At 45.3% G+C, this 21,210-nt stretch overlaps 1 pseudogene across 6 annotated transcripts; it reads right to left on the bottom strand.

Annotated features, from left to right (window-relative positions):
• Window positions 1-248: 248 nt before the first annotated feature.
• On the bottom strand, window positions 249-21,003 carry LOC104590837 (E3 ubiquitin-protein ligase UPL3 pseudogene; annotated as a pseudogene). Of its 6 annotated transcripts, XR_016083985.1 has the most exons (6): window positions 19,006-21,003; window positions 18,306-18,605; window positions 17,495-17,615; window positions 17,004-17,421; window positions 9,570-16,921; window positions 8,083-9,441 (listed from the first exon to the last, which is right to left on the bottom strand). The product of XR_016083985.1 is annotated as an E3 ubiquitin-protein ligase UPL3 pseudogene, transcript variant X3 (transcript). The 6 variants fall into 6 exon arrangements; XR_016083986.1 differs by lacking the exon at window positions 17,495-17,615; XR_016083983.1 differs by having other exon boundaries at window positions 9,570-9,616; window positions 9,728-16,921; window positions 17,495-21,002.
• Window positions 21,004-21,210: the final 207 nt, after the last annotated feature.

Genomic DNA, 21,210 nt, shown 5'->3' with positions numbered 1-21,210 from the left:
TTCTTCTTCTTCTTCTTCTTCTTCTCCCAGTTCGGCTGAACACTTACAACCACAATCTGAAATAAGTTTATTAAACTCCCTAGTTTAACTTGGCATTACCATCCTACCTCCCATCTTGTTTTCACTAGATTTAAACGAATTGAAATCACCAATTAAAAACCATGGATCATTTATTGTTTCTGAAATTTCTTTTATCTAGTCCCAAACTCGTCTCTGTTCAACTTTATTTGGAGGAGCGTACACAAAGGTGTACAAAGCCATACACTATTCGAAGAGGCTTCATTAATGCTAGCATGAACTAGTCAATCATTTGAACAAATAATTTGGAGATTACAATAATTCTTATTCCATAACCCCTATAATCCCCTCGCAAAGCCCATTGGATCAACAAGTAAATAACTATCAAAATTCAAAGAATTGACAACTTGGCGTTATAGGCAAGGCCTACCCGCCCCCTAACATTCCAAATAAGCAACCTCATTGCAGCTGGTGGAGTTAAATGGACCCATATTGTCCTTAGTCATTGAATCCTTGCCATCTTTGTTCTCCTTGTTTGATTGCCTCACTTTCTTCAATTCCTTCTCCCTCATTCTGGTGATGGTCATTCCAGTCTTCTTCCATATCATTGTCCTCCTCTTTGCCACCCTCGTAATTTCCTTCTCCTCCCACATCATCATAGAGGTTGTCTTTGTCTGCTTCCATATTATTTTTCTGCAACTCATTCAAATTATAAGAGGAATAGAATTCACAGCCATTTGCATCAGAGCTATAAGAAGAAAATTTGTTAGAGCAAGATAGTTTCATCAAAATTGTTTTCCTTCTTGAAAGCTGATTTTACCTCCTCCCTTCGGATCCATTTTCCTTTAGGTTGCATTTGAAAACGATGCAAATAGAGTGTAAATCTCAGTTTAGGGTAAATTTGCACTCTGGTTCACTTTTTCATGTGTTTGGAAAACAAATGACAAACCAATGCATATTTACATTGATAATAAGATGTAAAATTACATCAATAAAAAAAGAAGTAAATTTGCATTCAAGTGGGCTTGTGATAAAAAAAAAAAAGCATATGCTTTATTGGAATTCATGTTTGCATCCATTATAGCTAAAAGTCTGTTTGGTAAGGTCAATTTATTAGTGTAAAAAAACTAACCCAATTTTGCAATTTATATGAACAATTTTACACTCTACATATTTGCATTTACACTTATTTGAATTTCACCCTCAAAGCCTCAATAGCCTGGTTTCGACATGTGCGAATAGAGGTAAGTAAGACAAATAGAAGAGAGAAGAGAGAGAGAGAGATGAGAGAATATGTTTTCTACAGTAAGAGATCGATGATATTATTCCTGTCATGTATTGGATATATATACATTGAGAGTTGTATTTGTACACGATTATTGGAGTTTGAATTATACAAGAATAGTTACCAGTTCTAGCTTATCTAGAATTAAGTCCTATCTTATCTACAATTTACGTAGCTTAAGTCTTATCTTCACAACATCGAGAGTCCTCTTGGACTGATGCACTAACACTTCCCCTTAAACTCAACGGCAAGGGAATGACATTGAGTTTGCTACGTAACTCCAAAAACCGAATTCTAGGGAGTCGTTTGGTGAGGATGTTAGCCAATTGGTCTGCAGAAGAAAGATGTCAAACTATCAATGCTCCATTGGTGACCTAATCCCTAATGAAGTGACAATCCACCTCCACGTGATTTGTACGGGCATGATAAATTGGATTTGCAGCAAGATAGGTTGCTCCAACATTGTCGCACCAAAGCATGGGTGGGGAGGAAATAGGTATGTGTAATTCTCTTAGCAGAGATGTCAGCCATATGACTTCGGTTGTAAGATTAGTGAGGGTGTACAATTCAACCTCTATGCTGGAGAGAGCAATAGTGTCTTGTTCATGAGCCCTCCAACTAATTAAATTTTTGCCATGAAAAAACGGCCATATCTCCAATTGATTTGCAGTCATCTGGACAACCAGCCCAATCAGCATCACAGTACCCATGAATGGATAGGTCTTCGGTAGAACTAAAAGATAGAGAGTGATCAATGGAGCCCTTGAAATAATGAAGAATGTGCTTAACAAAACTCTAATGAACATCAGTGGGTTGCTGAAGGAACTAATATGCTTTGTTCACGTTGAACGCAATATTTGGCCTAGTGAGGGTGGCATACTGTATGTTAGACAGTTTATGCCCTTAGCTCCAATCAGAATGATGTACATTATGACATTTATTGTAAATGAATAAAGTACATATTTGATTCATGTTATTATGGTATGTTTCTGTGTAATACCCTTAAACTAGACACATATGAGACTCGTGTTAGTTTAGAATCTTCACAGCCGTTCGATAGATCTAGGGAGATTTATCCTGCCAAGGCTGACACTGATTTGCCGCCAAGTTGGTTGGGGTGGCTTGTCTCAGCTGCCAGGGTGAGACCTGAGGTACATGTAGTGTGGGTTTTCTTGAAACCCTGAACCAGACCAGAATTCCAGTATTGCCCTGGACCTTGGAGATTGATGGGCAAAACTGGAATGTTACACCTAACCCCTGGACTCGATTATGATATTGCACTAGGTGTCGGATTGGGCTATCTTTGACATGCCAATCAGTGAGATCCTTAGAGGGGGTCAAAACCTGGGTATGTTGGAATAGTCTGAGAATTCATCTGAGTGGGTGATCATAGTGACAGGATCAGCCCCTTTATTGGACAAAGGTAATGGTTGGGGATGCACTCTCTCTGATGGAAACCAAAGCTGCCAGCAACCGATTTCAATCGTTGAAATTTGTTTTTGCAAAATATATTTATATAAAGATATACATATATGTTACGGTTTCAAAATGTTTGCAAAATGTTTTAATTTCTAGGATCAATGTGAGTAGAGAGTGCAGCATTGTTCCTTGCAGCCTAGGAAGAAGTTCTCTCTTGCCGGGCAGTATTTGATCATTATGGGCTGAGAGGTTAAGTGTAAGACCATTGAGGGTAACACCTGATGGGCTAATCTTGCATCTGCCCACAGTACTTGGGTTTTTATAAGGTGGCTTGACCCAAGGACCACTTAGTGTAATTGTTGGGCCCATTAAGAGCCCATGGTGATGGGCTCAGGGGTTCACTGTCCCATACAGTGAATTCAGCCAAGCTTTGTAACAGAGGCTAAGCTGAACCCATGTGGCTGATGTGTAGATCAATGTTTGGGTCCCACGCCATACAAGAAAATCCAACTGGGCAGTAGTTTGGAAGGTTAGTGAGCACATGGACTTAATGGGCCTAAAGCCCAAATCGAACTGGTTTAATTTGATTAATTAAAGAGGGGCAATTCTGGGATTTGGGTCAGCAAATAGGATAGGGAGTTATCCCTATCCACTTAGAGAGTTCAGATCCAAATAATGATTTAGATTAGGAAACTCCTAATTAGATTAGGAGGGCTGATCTTAATCTACAAATAAGATAAGGATTTATCCTTGTCTCCTAAAGAGAGTCCAGATTCAAATAAGGATTTGAATTAGGAAACACTTAATGAGATTAGGAGAAGCTCTCATTGGGCTATAAAAGGAGGAAGGGGGTGAACCCCAATTACACAATTCAGATTACACAGACAAGAGGGAAGACAGCTCCAATGAGACTGACGCCATCTTCTGCTCTTGCCTTCTCCTCCTGTTGCCGCCATTGCCAGTTCGTTCTTCACCTGTAGGAGCGATCAAGAAGCATTCTTGATATCAGTTTTTGGTGAAAAAATGATTTGAAGTCGTGCTCACTCACCCTCCATCGAATTCTTGCTGAAGAGTTTGGTTCTTGGGAAGAACTACCTGCTGATTCTACTCCACCCTACGCTGTGTCATCTTCAGTGGGAGTAGTCTCTGGCGTCTTCCTTGGGCGTGAACACCTTCATTGGGAGTTATTACTACTCTGTATCAAGTATATCCCTCTCCTACCTTTTGGTTTCATTGAGAGGGATCATCGAGAGATATATCCCTCTCCTTCCTTAGGCATGAACACCTTCATTGTGAGTTACTACTACTGTAGGGAGCTGACAACGCTACGATACTTAGAGGGATCATCGAGAGGCTGGCCTTCATAATTGGAAGGGGAAGAATGTGCAAGGAGAAGTGTAGCAATTGGTTTTGAATATACAAGATGACATTTATGAAGGATGTTGAGTATGTATTTTTAGTGTGAGAGTTGTCTTGAGAAGGTGGAGTGAACCTCTATGCCAAGAAAACGATGGAGTGCCCCAAGATCTTTGATCGCAAAAGTGGAGGCAAGGTGATTTTTCCCTGATGAAAGAGTGGATTCATCATTTCTAGTGAGCAATAAGTCATCAACATAAACAAGCAGATATATGAGAATGCCACCATGATTGTAAAAAAAGAGAGAAGAATTGGAGTTAGAGGCCATAAAAACCAAACTCAACCAATGTGGAGCTTAACTTACAAAACCAGGCACGAGGTGCTTGTTTCAAACCATAGAGAGCCTTCCGTAGCATACAAACATTGGAGGGGTATTGTGAATCCTCAAAGCCTTGAGATTGGCACATATAAACAGTTTCATGTAAATCACCATGCAAAAAAGCAATGTTGACATCAAGTTGTCGAATCCGCCACCCCCTATTTAGAGCAATTCAATGATGGTTTTGATAGTGGCCGGTTTTACAAAGGGGCTGAAGGTATCCCCAACATTAATGTTGTTAGACAATGTATGCCCTTAGCTCCAATCAAATTGATGTACATATACATTTATTATAAATGAATAAAAGAACATAATTGATTCATGTTATATTTGGTGTGTTTTTGTTAATTACCCTTAAACTAGACACTTATGAGACTCATGTTAGTTTAGAATGTTCTCAGCCGTTGAATAGACTTAGGGAAGTTTATCTAGCCAAGGCTGACACTAATGTGCTGCCAAGTAGGTTGGGGTGGCTTGTCTCAGCTGCCAGGGTTAGACCCGAAGCACATGTAGTGTGTGTTTGTTTGAAACACTGAACCCGAAGCACATGTAGTTATGCCCTAGACCTTGGAGATTGGTGGGCAAAATTGAAAAGTTACACATAACTCCTAGACACGATTATGGTACTGTACTTGGTGTTGGATTTGGTTGTCTTTGATATGCCCATCAGTGAGATCCTTTGGGGGTCAAAACCTAGGTATGTCGGGGCAGTCTAAGAATTCACTCGAGTGGGTGATCATAGTGACATGATCAACCCCTTTGTCGGACAAAGTGAATGATCGGAACTGCACTCTCTCTGATGGAAACCAAAACTACCGTCAGTCGATTTCAAACTTGTTTGAGATTTATTTTTGCAAAATATATTTATATGAATATATATATATATTATGTTTTAAGAAAATGTTTGCAAAATGTTTTAATTCCTGGGATCCATCTGAGTAGAGAGTGCAACACTGCACCTTGCAGCCTAGGAAGAAATCCTCCCTTGTTGGGCAGTGTTTGATCATTAAGGGTTGAGAGGTTAAGTGTAAGATCATTAAAGTTGTTATACCTGATAGGCTAATCTCACTTAAGACCATTGTCTCTGGGCCTTCATAGGATGGCTAGACTCAAAGACCATTTAGTGTAAATGTTAGGCCCATTAAGAGCCCATACTGATGGACTCAGCGGTTCATTGTGTTTAATAGTGAATTCGGATAGGATTTTTCACAGAAGATGGGATGAACCCACTTGGGTTGGATATCAGTGAGCCACTTGCTTAATGGGCCTAAGGCCCAAGATTGATTGGATTAATCAGGGTCACATGACTGCTTAAAGACATCATGTGACATGGGCAAATATGGGATGGATATGGGCTTAGATCAGCAATAGGATAAGAGGATAACTCTTATCCACTTAAGGAGTCCAGATCCAAATAAAAATTTGGATTAGGAACCTCCTAATTGGATTAGGAGAGTTGATCTTTTAAGCTTATAAATAGAGGAGGGCAAACTGCTCCAAAGATCACCTTTCTGCTCTCAGTTTTCTCCCTCTGCTCTTACCACCCAAACCCTAGTTTGTTCTCCATCTAGTGACTAATCTTGATCAATCTTGGTTTCTAATTTTTGCAAGAAAAATCAGATTTGCATCATGCCCGCATCTCTTGTTCGATCCAAGCTGTTGGACTGCATTGGTGAACCCGGCTTCACCCTAAGCTGTGCCATCTTCAATGGAAGCTGGTTTTGGTATCCTCTTTGGTCGTGAACACCCATTTTGGGAACTACACATGTGGAATCTGTTTCAGGTATTCTTCTCCCTTTCTTTTGGTTTCAGATTTTGTCTGATTCGGTGTAAGAATGATCATTGAAAAATGTAGTTTTTCTAAACAAGAGGATATATGAGAATGCTACCATGATTGTAAACAAAGAGAGAAGAATCGGAGTTAGAGGCCATAAAAACCGAACTCAACCAATGTGGAGCTTAACTTAGAGAACCAAGCACAGGTTGCTTGTTTCAAACCATAGAGAGCCTTCTGTAGCATACAAACATGAGAGGGGTATTGCAAATCCTCAAAGCCTTGAGGTTGGCACATATAAACAATTTCATGTAAATCACCATGCAAGAAAGCATTGTTGACATCAAGTTTCCGAATCCGCCACCCCCTATTTAGAGCAATTCAATGATAGTTTTGATAGTGGCCGGTTTTACAACCGGGCCAAAGGTATCCCCGACATCAATACCTGGTTGTTGAGAGAACTCCTGAGTGACCAACCTCGCTTTGTAACGTTGAATGGTGCCATTAGAATTTTTTTTAATTCAAAAAATCCACTTGGAGCCAATACCATTCATGCGAAACTCGTAGGATACAAGAGTCCAAGTACCGTTTGCCATGAGGGCATCAAACTCTTCACACATAGCTATGTGGCACTTGAGATGAGCTAATCGAATTGCCTTATATACCCTCCCATCGTTGTTATTCTATTCAATGTTTAGGAACTGAACCAAGCCCTAAATTATTCAGCAGCTAAAAATAAATAAAACCGTAGGTAAAAGAAAACAAACTAAGAGGATGGAAGGTGACATAAGGATCGTGTAACCCGAAACAGTTAAAAAGCTATCGCCTGCAAGATCACCCTATGGTGTATGGGTGGACAGGACCTCTAGCCTTGTAGCAGTTATGAGTGTAGTACGACCTCCCGGAGTGAGGTGGGCAGGGGATCCTGTTGGCGGAGAGAGCTCCATAGGAAACCAGCTTTCCTCTTGAAATGTTGGCAGCGATGGCGTCTTTCAGTTCATTTGTGCAACCAGATGAGTATTACCACACCAACCAACATCGCAGTCATGCATTAACCCACACAACAACCAAACATGTTCAACTGGAAATCAGTCACCTCAGCTTCACCTATAGTGCATCCTATTATAGTTCATTTTTACTATGTTGATTTCAGCCATGTAAGTAAAGAAAACAGCTCTCAGTATGCTACTGCGAGGATCCAGCAACATTTGTTCAGATCATTGATAACAGTAAAGCAAGGCAATTGAAGTCTCTTAAGAACTTTATGCATAATATAGCAGATGCTTCCATAATGCCCAGAATATGCAATCAATAATCAATTCCCATGTGCTACATGAACTCGTATAAAAATGACTGGTATAACTTTTCTCCCATATTAATAACTTCATGTTTTGGTGATTTACATGTTACCAAATTAGCCAAAATTTGAGAAGGAATTAGAAGTGGAAATTTTTACCTCCTATGTTAGCTAGCTACAATTCTACAGACAAGTTCAGCAAATGTGTACAGCTACACAACTCACGGCATTATCAAGATTCATCAGCTCAGCTAAAACCAGACATTTTTCCAATAATTGAGCAATAAGCAAACCGTTTTTTGTCAGTACATGCAAGATACTATTACATTTGAATAATTGTATGAAATATACAAGGAGAATAAAAAAAGGAGCTAAACATGGGTTGAGCACACAATCAAGAGTCGAGATAGCCACAGTACATTCCATCCTGCATATGTATATGTGTGCATACAATGATGTGGATATTACAGTTATGGGAAACAAAACATCAAGTATAAGTTCAACACCCAGAATACTTAACGATTATCTGGATATTTGAGTTACTATGGTCATACCTCAGAGCTAGAATCCTCGTGGGCAGGTTTCATTTGGGCATCTTTGTCTGAAGCTGCTCTTCTGCGTGCAGCATTTCTTGTTTGAGGTCCTCTTGTCTCATCTGGAGGAGATTTCAGAACAGCTTTGCCCTTTCCATTTGAAGAGCTTGCATTACTATCTCGAGCCTGGTCCTTCCTAGATGCACCTCCAATAGTCACCGATGATGGTGGAATGGCGACGAGTGGAAGATGGTGTAGATGGTGATGGTGATGAAGCACCAGCTCCTGCAAGTGTTGTACCAGGCTCAGAATTTCCTGAAGATGCCAAGGGTTTCTGTGCAGGTTCACCTCGCTGAACTCTTGGCCAAAGAAATTCTTCTACAGCAGCTAAACTTGCAAGGGGATCAATCAACACAATGTTTGACGAATAATCACGAAGAGATTTGTCTCCTTGAGCTCTACAAAGACGTAACTTGAATGGCTGAGCCAATGCCCTCAGCCCTGATGAGAGACGTGCACTTCCACTGGATGACCTAGAGGAATGGCTCGGTACAACTGGAAAACGCTCCAAAGAAGACAGGGAATTTTGAAGCTTCTGAACCAAGACAGTCATAGGAGTTCCATTCCCTTCATTAACACCAGCAGGAAGAGCAAAAGAAATAAAAGACTTGAATCTTTTAAGTGCTTGTTGTCGAAACCTAGGCAAATTAGCTTCTGATATTCTCTCCTTGAAAAAGGTTACACAAGAAAAGTAGTTCAGCAAAGCTGCAACAACTCCACTACCAATGAACTCAAATGTGGAAACACCATCTCCTTTACTCAGTTCTGCTAGCATCTCAGATATCACTCCAATCAAGTGTTCCTCTGTATTTGCTGAAAGGTCAGCTAGACGAGGGCCAGAAGCCTTTAATTTACCCATTGATTTTGTCTTTTGATCATCAAAACAAGCATTCAACTTCGAACATAGGTTTTTCAAGCATAGAAGGTCATCAGTTACACCGACTTCAGCTGCCTTGCTATCTGCCGAAAAATATTTATCTTTAAAAGCTTCGAAGCTAGAATTAACAGTTGGGATTTCTACTGATGCTGGCGGTGAACCAACACTGCCAGGTGTAACACTTTATGATTCTTCCAAGGGATTTACACCTGCATTTGAATAACCACTGCGCTCGTGATGATGTTCCAGGTACATAATCATTATCTTTTTCACAAAAGATGATTGGACAATAGCTGTATTTTGAAGAATCAATTGATAACCACCCCTCTCTCACAAACATCTTGGAAAATGTTTCAGGAAGCTTTTCCATAAGAATCTCTGCTATCTGAAGGGCAGGAATCAATACTTGTGGATCTTTCCACGCTAAAACACCAGCTAAGAAACTGGGAGATCAAACAATAGATAACCAAAAAATAAACTTCTTAAATATGCATGACAAAAAAATTACAAACTGAATAATATTTGCACAAAGCATAAATCAATGCAAGAAAGAGTAAAATAATGCAAGTACCTTGATATGTTTGTTACACTCGGTAAAGACTGAATCATATCTGCTACCTGTGCTAAAATACATCAATTTTCCAATAGCCAACAAACATTTGTGGCGAACTGGACCATTCATACTAGATCCATAGATCTGCTCAGCAAAAGGGAAGTAAAGCAACTAACCTGTATCAGAACAGGAAGAAGATCATTCCAAATTACTGCAGGAGCTCAGGTCCAAATGGTTGGGGTCCGTTTAGGAGAAGTTTTGGTAACGGGTATCATTTTGGTTAGTGATGGAGGGTGATTTGACCCGGCCTCCTAACTAAGGGACATGTGGATATGACTCAACATAAGTGACAGCTCAGCGTGACAGTCGGGCCACAACTCGGTGTAACGAGCTCGCTGAAACTCCAGTAGAACAGCTCGCCACAAGACAGCTCACTACAGCTGCAAGGCAGTTCGCTATTGGAGCTCACTACGAGGGAGCTCGCTATTGAGTAACCCGGAGCCTTTGGGAAACTTCTTATTCGACAAGACCGTGCTTTTCAGACTACTCCCACGTCTCTTGTTCGGCGGCGCAGCACCTGCCAATCCAGATGACTGTGCCCATGTCTCATGTCAAGCGGCGGCGTCGTACACGTCAGCTCTGCATAACGTCTCTCAGGTGACAGGACCGTACCCTGTGACAGATAGATACCTACGCCAATCAAATCAGCCTGACGAATAACGGCTGTAGCAGAGAATCAAAGGCGGTTACACTCGATTTGGCAGTGCATTAATATATAAGGTCTCCGACCCAAGAGAAAAAAGGTAATTGAATTTTTGGTAATCGAGTAGTGCGCATCTCCACTCTTAGCTCGTCATTACTCTAAGCTTTTCGCTAAGTTCTAACTTAAGCATCGGAGTGTTTGCGCCGGGCGAGCTCCCCGGGAATCCTTCATCTTCTCCTTCTCAGGTGTTCTTCGTTGCAAGATAGGAGTGAGGCCCCTGCCAGCTAGGAGTGACCAGATCGTGCTACATCATTTGGTGTCGTCTGTGGGAACCGCTTCAAAAAAGCCTTCCACCAAAACTTTGCAAACTTCAGCTCTCATGGCTTCCTCCAGCAACGCAGGATGTAGTGTAGAAATGAACACCACCGGGGAGCAACTCCAGGTCCCAACGGTGTGTATTGGACAGTTCACCATCCCACTCTCCGCAGATGAGGTTCCCATTCTGAACGTGCCTTAGACAATGGCACCCGTGAATGCTCCACTCCCTTTCACGGTTGGAAATACCTTCACTGAACCCTCCCTTGTTCCTCCCGTGACCGCCCAAAACCAGCTTGAAGACCTGGTGCAGTGCATGCGAGCCATGCAAGCTCAGAAGCAACAGGTTCAGCAATTTCAACTATATCAGCAGCAAGTGTTGCACCAAGTTTCTCAGCATCACTATCAGTAGCAGTTTCCTCTGCTGCCTCAGACCCAGCAGCCCCTTCCTCCTCAACATCCGGTCGTGCAACAAGTCCGGCCTCACTGTCAGAACGAGCATCCTTCTCACCGGGGAGAGACCACTCAGACCCAGAATCCTCTCAAGAGTCAAGTCTCATCCCACGGGAGGAAGGAGAGACTAGTCACCCCTACCTCGCCGCGCGCAGTCAGGTCGGGAGGGTCCCAGCCTACCATGCCCGCATCACCTCAGATTTTCGAGTTTGTGGCCCCGCTTGTGGAGAACCGGTTCGAGGTCTTGGTTGTAGACTCCAAGCAAGATCCCTCTATCCGTAGCCATCACCAGCAGTTTGTCCCCCTCCCTACGAAAACTGTGCTCGACAATACCGAGGCCAGCAGCACCAATGTGGAGCCCACAAAAAGGCAGCGGAGATGTCGTCGAGCTCTCCGAACTGCAACACACAACCTACCCGAGCTCAAGGGTAAAGAAGAGGTAAGCTCGGGTGAAATAAAAGCCACTCCGCTCCTCTCTGTACCATCCCCTCTATCTCCTGAACTCTTGGTCGTCCCAATGCCCAAGGACTTCAAACTACCTCCCCTGGACAAATATGACGGATCGTTCGACCCGAATGATCACGTAGATACCTTTCAGTCACAGATGCACTTGGCAAGGGCCAGTGAGTCCTGCAAGTGTGTGGCTTTCTCCACCACTTTCAAAGGAGTGGCCCGTACATGGTACAGAAACCTCATGCCCAGATCAATAAGAAGTTGGGCACAATTCGTGCAAGTCTACACTTCTCACCTCATCACCAGCAAGCGGTGCCCGAGGACCCAGGAGAGCCTCCTTGGCATAGTCCAGAGGGAAGGAGAATCTATCCAAAGTTACATCAAGTGGTTCAACAACGCTTGTTTACAGATACCAGACCTGGACCCTGTAGTTCGGCTTACCGCGGCCAAGAGAGACATCACGCACAAAGACTTCAAGTGGCACATGGTTGTTAATCGGCCCAAGAAGGTAATCGAGTTCCTCAAGCTCACGGACCAGTTCATAGGGATAGAGGAGGAAATCAACTAGAAGGGTGAGCAGATCCTTGAAAAAAGAAAAAGAGAAGTCGAGTCCTCGACCCACGGGAACAACAAGAAGAAGAAAGACCCATCTCGGGGGGCAAGGCCAGGTTAGCCTTTCCGAGCTCCACCAGCAGAGAGGACAAACTACATGCCCTTGAACGCGAAGCGGGCCGAGATCCTTATGGCAATCAAGGACACCCCGTATGTGAAGTGGCCACCCCGGCTGAAAGGGGACCCTAATGTAAGGAATAAAAATTTGTATTGTAGTTTCCATAAAGATCACGGTCACAGTACCGAGAGTTGTAAAAACCTCCGCGATGAGATAGAGGAGCTCATCCGTCACAGATACTTAAGAAATTTTGTACAAAATAATAATAATAAAGCAAGTCGGCAAGGGGAGCAAATCAAAGATGCTCCCAAATCCAACAAGCAAGCAGAGCAGTCGCGCAGAGGTGGCCCCCGGAAGAGAGACCAGTTCGGGGGACTATCCATGTAATCGTCGGAGGATCGATCATCGCAGGCTGCACCTCGACTGCAGCTCGAACATTAGCTGGCGAGGTCGAAAGGGAAGACTAGAACCCCCCAAAGTGGCCAAGGACGGAAGACCCGATCTTCTTCACAAAGAACGACGCACGTGGGGTCCACTACCCCCACGATGGACGCAACCTCAGGGCATGAGTTGCTGAGTTTCTTAGACGCCTATGCGGGCTATAACTAGATCAGGATGGACCCTGCTGACGAAGAAAAGACAATCTTCATAACCGAGCTCAGCCTGTACTGCTACAAGGTAATGCCCTTCGGACTGAAAAATGTCAGGGCAACATTCCAAAGACTTGTAAATAAATTATTTAAGCCCTTAATTGGCAGAAAAGTAGAATGTTATGTAGACGACATGGTCGTCAAGACTCAGTTTTCAAATGATTTAATACAGGACTTGCATTCTGTTTTTGAAATTCTGCGAAAGTTCAACATGAAACTAAATTCAAACAAGTATGTCTTCGGTGTCACCTCGGGTAAATTCCTAGGGTACATCGTCAATCAGCGTGGCATTGAGGCCAACCCGGAAAAAATTAAGGTCATCCTAGATATGAGACCACTTCGGAAATTGAAGGAGGTTCAGAGGCTAAATGGCCGCATAGTCGCTCTGAGCCGCTTCATGTCCAAATCAGCAGATCGCTGCCAACCTTTCTTTAAGGCAATTAAAAGAAAAGGCTTTGAATGGACCGAAGAATGCCAGCTCACGTTCGACGAGCTCAAAAAGTACCTCGCCAGCATCCCGGTCTTAACCCGACCCGAGGAGGGTGATGTTTTGGAGTTGTACCTCTCTGCAAGTGACGAGGTGGTCAATTCGATACTAATAAGAGAGGTAGATAGAGTCCAACAACCTATCTACTATGTTAGCAAAGTGTTGTAGGGAGCAGAGACGAGATATCCAGAGATCGAAAAGTTGGCATATGCTCTAATTATTGCAGCTCGGAAGCTTTGCCCATATTTTCAAGCTCGTATTGTCGTCGTCCTCACCAACAAGCCTCTGAGGCAAGTCCTACTCAAGCCCGAGGTCTCTGGTAGGTTGACGAAGTGGGCCATCGAACTCAGCAAGTACGACCTCCAATACAAGCCGCGAACTGCTATCAAGGCCCAAGCTTTAGCCAACTTTGTCGCGGAATGTACTTTCAGCACCGAAGTCCCCAAGTCGGTCGAGCCCTAGGTTCCCAAGTCGGTTGAGCTCGAGCACTGTGAAGTAGCAACCAGTGTGGTTTCTCTCCTAGTTAGATCAAACCCGAGCTGGGATAAGGAGCCCTGGATCCTTCACGTAGATGGCTCGTCCAACCAACAAGGCAGCGGAGCTGGAATCGTTCTGTATGGGCCAAGCGAGGTGAAACTGGAGTATGCACTGCGCTTTGAATTTGCAACGTCCAACAATGAAGAGGAATAGGAGGCGTTACTAGCCGGGTTGGCTCTAGTAAACGAAGTGAAAGCCAAACACATCATCGTTTGCAATGATTCCCAATTTGTGGTCAACCAAGTTACAGGTGAATACGAAGCCCGTGAGCCAACCATGATCGCCTACTTAACTAAAGTAAGAGAGGCTCTACTCAACTTCCAGTCACACTTCATCATGCAAATCCCGAGATCAAAGAACACTGAGGCTGACGCCCTGTCCCGTTTAGCCAGCACTAGTGATAATACCATGAAGATCGTGTACATAGAGAACTTGTCTCGGCCTAGCATTCTCAGGGGGGTAGAGGAGGTCGCTCCTGTCATTCAAGCAGAGTCGAGCTGGATTGATCTGCTCGCGAGCTTCCTACTACATGGGACCCTCCCTACAGATCGCAATGCCACCAAAAGGGTAGAGCATTAGGCAGCCAAATACGTCATAATAGACGAACGACTATACCGAAGATCTTACACGCTCCCCTATCTGCGCTGCTTGCGACCTTCTGAAGCCGAGCTCGTGCTCCACGACACTCATGAGGGCCTGTGCGGTGGACACTTCGGGGGCAGGGCTCTCACCCAGAAAGCGCTACGATAGGGATACTACTAGCCAACAATGAAGGCAAATGAGATCGAGCTCGTCAGAAGATGTGACAAGTGTCAGAAGCACGCCAACATCCACCACCAGCCTGCCGCCGACCTGAAGTATCTCACCAACCCGTGGCCTTTCGCACAGTGGGGGATTGATATACTTGGATCATTTCCGCCAGTGATAGGGCAGAGGAGGTTCTTAGTGGTGGCAGTTGATTATTTTACCAAGTGGGTAGAAGTCGAACCTCTCACGACGATCACAGTGCGGAATGTGCAGAACTTTTTTTCGAAGAGTATAGTGTGCCATTTCGGACTACCCCAAGTACTAATCTTTGACAACGGTAAGCAGTTTGAGGATATTAAATTCCAGAACTGGTGTAAAGATATGGGGATTCAACAAAATTTCACCTCGGTAGCACACCCTCAAGCAAACGGTTAGGCGGAGGCCACGAACAGACTCATTCTCCACGGATTGAAGGCACGTCTCGATCGAGCTAAGGGACTCTGGGTAGACGAGCTACCCAGTGTACTATGGGCTTATCGGACCACGGTAAAGACCACAACAGGCAAGACTCCCTTCAACCTCACTTATGGCACTGAAACAGTCATCCCAGCCGAGATCGAAGTTCTCACGCTACGTCTGAAAGTGTATGATGACAAGGCAAATGAAGATGAGCTACGCACCAACCTCGACCTTCTCGACGAAGTACGGGACCTCGCATACATTAGGACCGTGGCCTACCAGCAGAGAGTAGCTCGATACTATAACGCCAGGGTCAAGAAGCGGAACCTCCGCGTCAATGACCTGGTCCTTCGTAATGTTATGGTAACTGAGCCCGGTGTTGGTAAACTCGGGCCAAATTGGGAAAGACCCTACTGAGTAAAGCAGGTGCCCGGGGAAGGAATGTATGAGCTCGAAACCCTAGAAGGGAAACAAGTACCTTGGGCATGGAATATTGTCAACTTAAGGCAGTATTACCTGTAATCACCAAGCTAAGTGGACTGTAGTCGCTCCCAAAGCGTAAGGGCCAATACGCCGAGATAACAAAAGACCTCGGCACTATAAGACCCAGTCGCCTCTTCGGCATGGGTGAACTCCAGAAGAGGGGTGGACTATAGTCGCTCCCAGAGCCTAAGGGCCAAAATGCCAAGCTAACGAAGACCTCGGCACTGTAAGACCCAATCGCCTCTATGGCATGGGCTAGCTCTAAGAGAGTGGACCATAAGTCACTCCCCCGGCCTAAAAGCTAAAACGCCGAGCTAACGAAGACCTCGGCACCGTATAAGGCCTAATCGCTTCATCGGCATAGGCTATGTATTAATACCAAAGGCACAGGTAGCTCGGGTGTGAATCCTATGATGCATAGCCCGCCCCGATATACAAGTTGGACCTGCTAGAGACAACCGAGTTCAACTTAAGTAACCTAGGTGCATACAGGACGGGCATATGCTCACTGTGTTGTTCACCTCGGTGTACATTATAAAATCCCCCCTACTAACTACGGGGAGATAGCTTGGAGTAATGATAGTTGAGAAACTGCACTTCGTGTGCTTAGATCTAGCAAGTCAAGTGAAATAGTCACTTCGGCAAAAGAGTAAATAGCACAACACTTAATAGAAAAAAGGAACATTTTCATTACTAAAAAAGAAATCGGGCCTAACTGCCCGAGAGAGTACATAAATAAAGTAGAAAGAAAAGAGAGAGAATTGGGCTCAGCCTCCCGGGAGCAACCACTTCAAGAGAATCATTTTTCAGAACAAAAAAAGAGAGCAACTAGCCTCAAGGCCCCACCTCCTCTACGTCCTCGTCACTCTCCTCCAGGGAGTTGGGATCCTCCTCCTCCGTAGCGTCCGCCGTCTCTGGGGGAAGGTCCCTCATTGTTACGCCCTCAAGGTTAAGGCCGGAGAACTTCTTCCGGACCAGCCACCGACAAAGCTTGAACCCCAAGCGGTAGGACTTAGAGCCGTATTCGACCTGGAGGTCGTGGAACTACTGGGACTCTTTGAAGTCCTCCACCGCCTTAGCTCGCTCTGCCTCCACCGCAGCGTTGAAGTTGCGGGTCCTCTCATGGAGCGTGGACTCTGAGCTCTAGACCTACTGGCGAAGAAGCTCCCTCTCTGCCGCCACCCTCGAAGACTCATCCTTATAATGGGCGCTCTCCTTAGACAGTCGGGAGATCTGTGCTTCCTGGTCCCTAACGAGCAGCTCCTGGGCCTCGCTCCCCTTCTGAGCCTGGAGAAATTCCTCCCGGGCTTGGTCGAGCTCGCGTTGGAGGCTTTGCACGTTTGACCTTTGATTGACGGCGTCCTAAGAGTGAATAGCAGTCTGGCAGGCCATGGCGTGGATGGCGGAGTTCAACTGCCAATAGAAAGCCAAAGTAAGTAAGGAGGAAGAGAGAAAAGAGAAGGGAGGGAGAAAAAGGGAAGAAGCAGGCACTTACCACCATGCAGTGAGTCGAGGCCAGCTTGGCGAACTCCCTATGGTGCATCCCGGCCCAGCTCGCGACCTCATCATGAGTGATCACCCGCCGGCTCCTCCGCGAGGCCACGAGGAAGTTGATGACGCTTTCGTCCCTCCCCTCAGTAGGAAACTACGGGAAGACAGTGGGGTCGGACTGCGCGGTTGAAGGGTGCTGCTCCTGGGGTGGGACCTCTTCTTCTTCGCTGCCTCCCGCGGCTACTCCCTCAAAGGGCACAGGTGGGACCTCCGGTGGTGGAACAAAAGCAGGGTCTACAACCTCGATCTCGACGGCCCCAAAAGTGGACGCCTAGTCGGGGCGTGGTCGGGGCGCGACCTCTTCGCCCTGCGCTTCTGGTTGCTCGACAAAAGGTAACGTGCATCCACACCAGACATGTTGGCTGCAAGAATCACAAGGCATTAGTCCAGCTCGAAAAAAAAAAAAAAAGAAAAGGCAACCTAAGGGTGACCTACCGGGGCTCAAGCCGGCATGCACGAGCTTGTCCAAAGCCAAGTAGTCCCAACAGAGGAAGCCTACCCTCGCCCAAGACTGCAGCGTTTCCCGAACTTTCGGGTTTAGCTCAACGCCCGGATCCTGAATGGCGGCCCTCCAATTGGTCAGAAAGGGTCACCCCTCGGGGTTGCGAACTACAAAATAACCTCGCTTCCAGGTTGGGATACTGTTTGGCAGATCGTGGAGGAGCTTGAAGCCAAGACGAGGGGAAAAGTAATACGAGCGCCTCTCTGGAGGGGCTCCGGGGGAGGCATTCTTAATTGAAATGATAGTGGCAAAGATGTTAAGGGAAAGAGGAAGACAGTACTCGAAAAATAGAGAAATTGTCCCAACCACATTCCAGATTGAATTCGGATGGAGTTGGTCTATGGTGACATTAAAATGGGTGAGAACCTCCACTATCAAAGGATGTAGAGGGAGTCGGAGACCAGCCACGAGCTACTCCTCGAAGACCACGATCTCGTTGTAGCCGTGTCCCCATGGATAGTTACCGGATGGGAGGCTGTAGATGAGATCCCTGGGAAGGTTATAGTAAGAGACTAGGGTCCGAAGCCTCTCCATTGACATGGAGGAAGGGCCGAAACTATCAGGCTCCCGACCCCAGGAAGTGGAAGCCGAGTTACCGAAGGCCTCATGGACTTCCGGAGCCTGCCCTTCAAGGAACCCCCAAGCTCCCCCGAGCTCGAGGGGACCTCGCCTTGATTACCATCTCGGGAAAAGCCACCATAGTACGGATACCTAGACATTGTTTGGACAAAATAGAGGACTCACCAGAAAAGTGAACTGAGAAAGCGACGAAAACGGAGGAAGCTCGAGCAAACAAGGCGAAGGCGCGACCTCAAATTGATAGCAAGGCAAGTTGGCATAAAGAAAATGAGGCATGTGGCCCTCCTATTTATAGCCACTGTGCCCAAAAAACCAACGGTCTCTATCAAAGCGGATCCAACGGCTTGTAATAAAGTCGGTTGCATGTCCTCTGAGACTGAAATAAAGCTGACTGCACGTCTTTCGAAACTAAAGGCAGTTTGGCATGTTTTTTGGCACCCAAGAAATCCAGAAGTCGCCTGACATCTGCGTGTATACATCATGCGATCAGTCAACCTAGTTTAAATTATGGGTCAAATCCACCCATCGCTTCATGAACTCCCTGAGCTAGGGTAAGACCCTTAGCCCGAGGAGTGGGGGGCAATTGATAGAGGGTGATTTGACCTAACCTCCTAACTAAGGGGCACATGGATATGACTCGACGTAACTGACAGCTCAGTGTGACAGCCTGGCCACAACTCGGCGTAATGAGCTTGCTGAAACTCCAGCATAACAGCTCGCCATGAGACAGCTCACTACAAAACGGCTTGCTGCAAGGTAGCAAGCTCCCCCCGAGCTCGAGGGGACCTCGCCCTGATTACCATCTCGGGAAAAGCCACCGTAGTACGGATACCCAGACATTGTCTGGACAAAATAGAGGACTCACCAGAAAAGTGAACTGAGAAAGCAACGAAAACGGAGGGAGCTCGAGCAAACAAGGCGAAGGCGTGACCTCAAATTGATAGCAAGGCAAGTTGGCGTAAAGAAAATGAGGCCTGGGGCCCTCCTATTTATATCCACTATGCCCAAAAAACCAACGGTCTCTATCAAAGCGGATCCAATAGATCGCCACGAGATAGCTCGCTACAGAACGGCTTGCTACAAGGCAGCTCGCTATTAGAGCTCGCTATGAGGGAGCTTGCTACTGAGTAACCCGGAGCCTTCGGGAAACTTCTTATCCGACAAGACCGTGCTTGTCAGACTGCTCCCACGTCTCTTGTCCGACGGCGCAGCACCTGCCAGTCTAGAGAACTACGCCCACGTCTCACGTCAGGCGGCATCGTCGCCCACGCCAGCTTTGCACAACGTCTCTCAGGTGACAGGACCGTACCCTGCAACAGATGCCTACGCCAATCAAATCAGCCTGATGAATAACGACTATAACAGAGAATCAAAGGCGGTTACACCTGATTTGGCAGCGCATTAATATATAAGGGCTCCAACCCCAAAGAAAAAAGGTAATTGAATTTTTGGTAACCGAGTAGTGTGCATCTCCACTCTTAGCTCGTCATTACTCTTTAAGTTTTTCGCTAAGTTCTAACTTAAGCATCGAAGTGTTCCCGTCGGGCGAACTCCCCGAAAATCCTTCATCTTCTCCTTCTCAAGTGTTGTACGTTGCCAGATAGGAACGAAGCCCCTGCCAGATAGGAATGAGCAGATCTACATCAGCTACCATATTCTGACATGTAGACAACTCTCGGCATCCAAGAGCGACCGGGATTCTTCGCCTTCGCCATGTTGACGACATTCTACACCTGCGGAGAAGCGATGCCAGTGTTCCTGCATGAGACAGCTTATAACGCATATCGTCCTCAATCTCAGTCTCTAGAAAAACAGGGGGTAGAGGGGATGATCTTATCTACCGCTCTGAGGGGACGGTGACGATACGGAGGGAGAGAGAAAAACAAGGGGATTAAGGGATGAAAAGAAAGAAAAATCTGGATACGTGTCTGTCATGCAATAGGTATACGTACGAACTGCTTGAGACAAAAAGGAAAAATGGTGAATGAGGCACACATTTGTGAGAGACGGGGAGAGATGTTCACAGTGTTGAACATTAAGATTCCATTTAGCGAAAAGGGCTACTATAGAATAAAGAAAAAATCTCGAAAAAAAGTCTTAACAATATAGAATAAAGAAAAAATAATTTATATATAAAGAGGTGTTAATAAAGAAGATTATTTATTGGAAAAAGAAAAAACTGCATCCTATTTCTTCTCATTTTCCTCAGAATCAGAACCATAAGTGGCCGACTTCAGCTCCCTATAAGAACCCCTGCAACTTCAGCGGAGCACTGGAATCGAATGGGCTGGTGCGGGAGCGATCGACGAGGGAGTACCATAGATAAAACAGGAACAAGACGAGACCAATAAAGTACAAAACTGAAGCCGAGATGGTAAGAGCCAGGAACAAAATAATCTGATCCAAACTCCTCAAGGTTTCTATAAGGACTTACCCTCAGGTTCTTCCTGCGAGAAGGAGAGGATAAGAGGAAGCCTCAGCTGCAAAAAACAAAGATGCACGAAGTATGAACAAGTGTGTTACATGCAATAAAGTAGAATCAATAAGTGTGTAGACACGCGTCATACTGCAAATGGAGAAAAAAGTGGTCAGAGGAGAGAGAAACTTGTCTCTCATGCAACAGGGAGAAGTTTAAGTTTAAAAAAATAAACAGTATTAAATAATAAGATTTAATGTATAAATTTGAGATTCACTAACTATAATAAATTATATTTTGGGAAAGGGGAAGCTAGGCCTGAGGCAACGAGCGAGAGAACTACAGCGCGCGCGAGTTGCAAGCTGAAAAACTACAGCGCGCGCTAGCAGCAGGCAAGAAAACGGCTGCGCGCTAACGCGCAACGGCTTTCGCGCCAGTGCTCAATATCCTTTCGCTTTATGAGATGTCCTATGGCTCTTTCATATTCAATTTTACATAATGAGACAACCCCCCGGGCCCCCACCCCCAATAAGGGTGTCAATGGACCAACCCACGTGAAGCATGTCTATATCAAAAAGTGACCATCGTGCAGCATGCCTATATCAAAAAATGGCCGTCGTGCAGCATGCCTATATCAAAAAATGACCCACAACA

This window comes from Nelumbo nucifera, chromosome 3, assembly GCF_055504915.1.
Source record: "Nelumbo nucifera cultivar China Antique chromosome 3, China Antique-T2T, whole genome shotgun sequence".
Taxonomy (NCBI): domain Eukaryota; kingdom Viridiplantae; phylum Streptophyta; class Magnoliopsida; order Proteales; family Nelumbonaceae; genus Nelumbo; species Nelumbo nucifera.
Note: the sequence above shows the minus strand (reverse complement) of the source record. Positions and strands in the feature narration are given on the sequence as shown.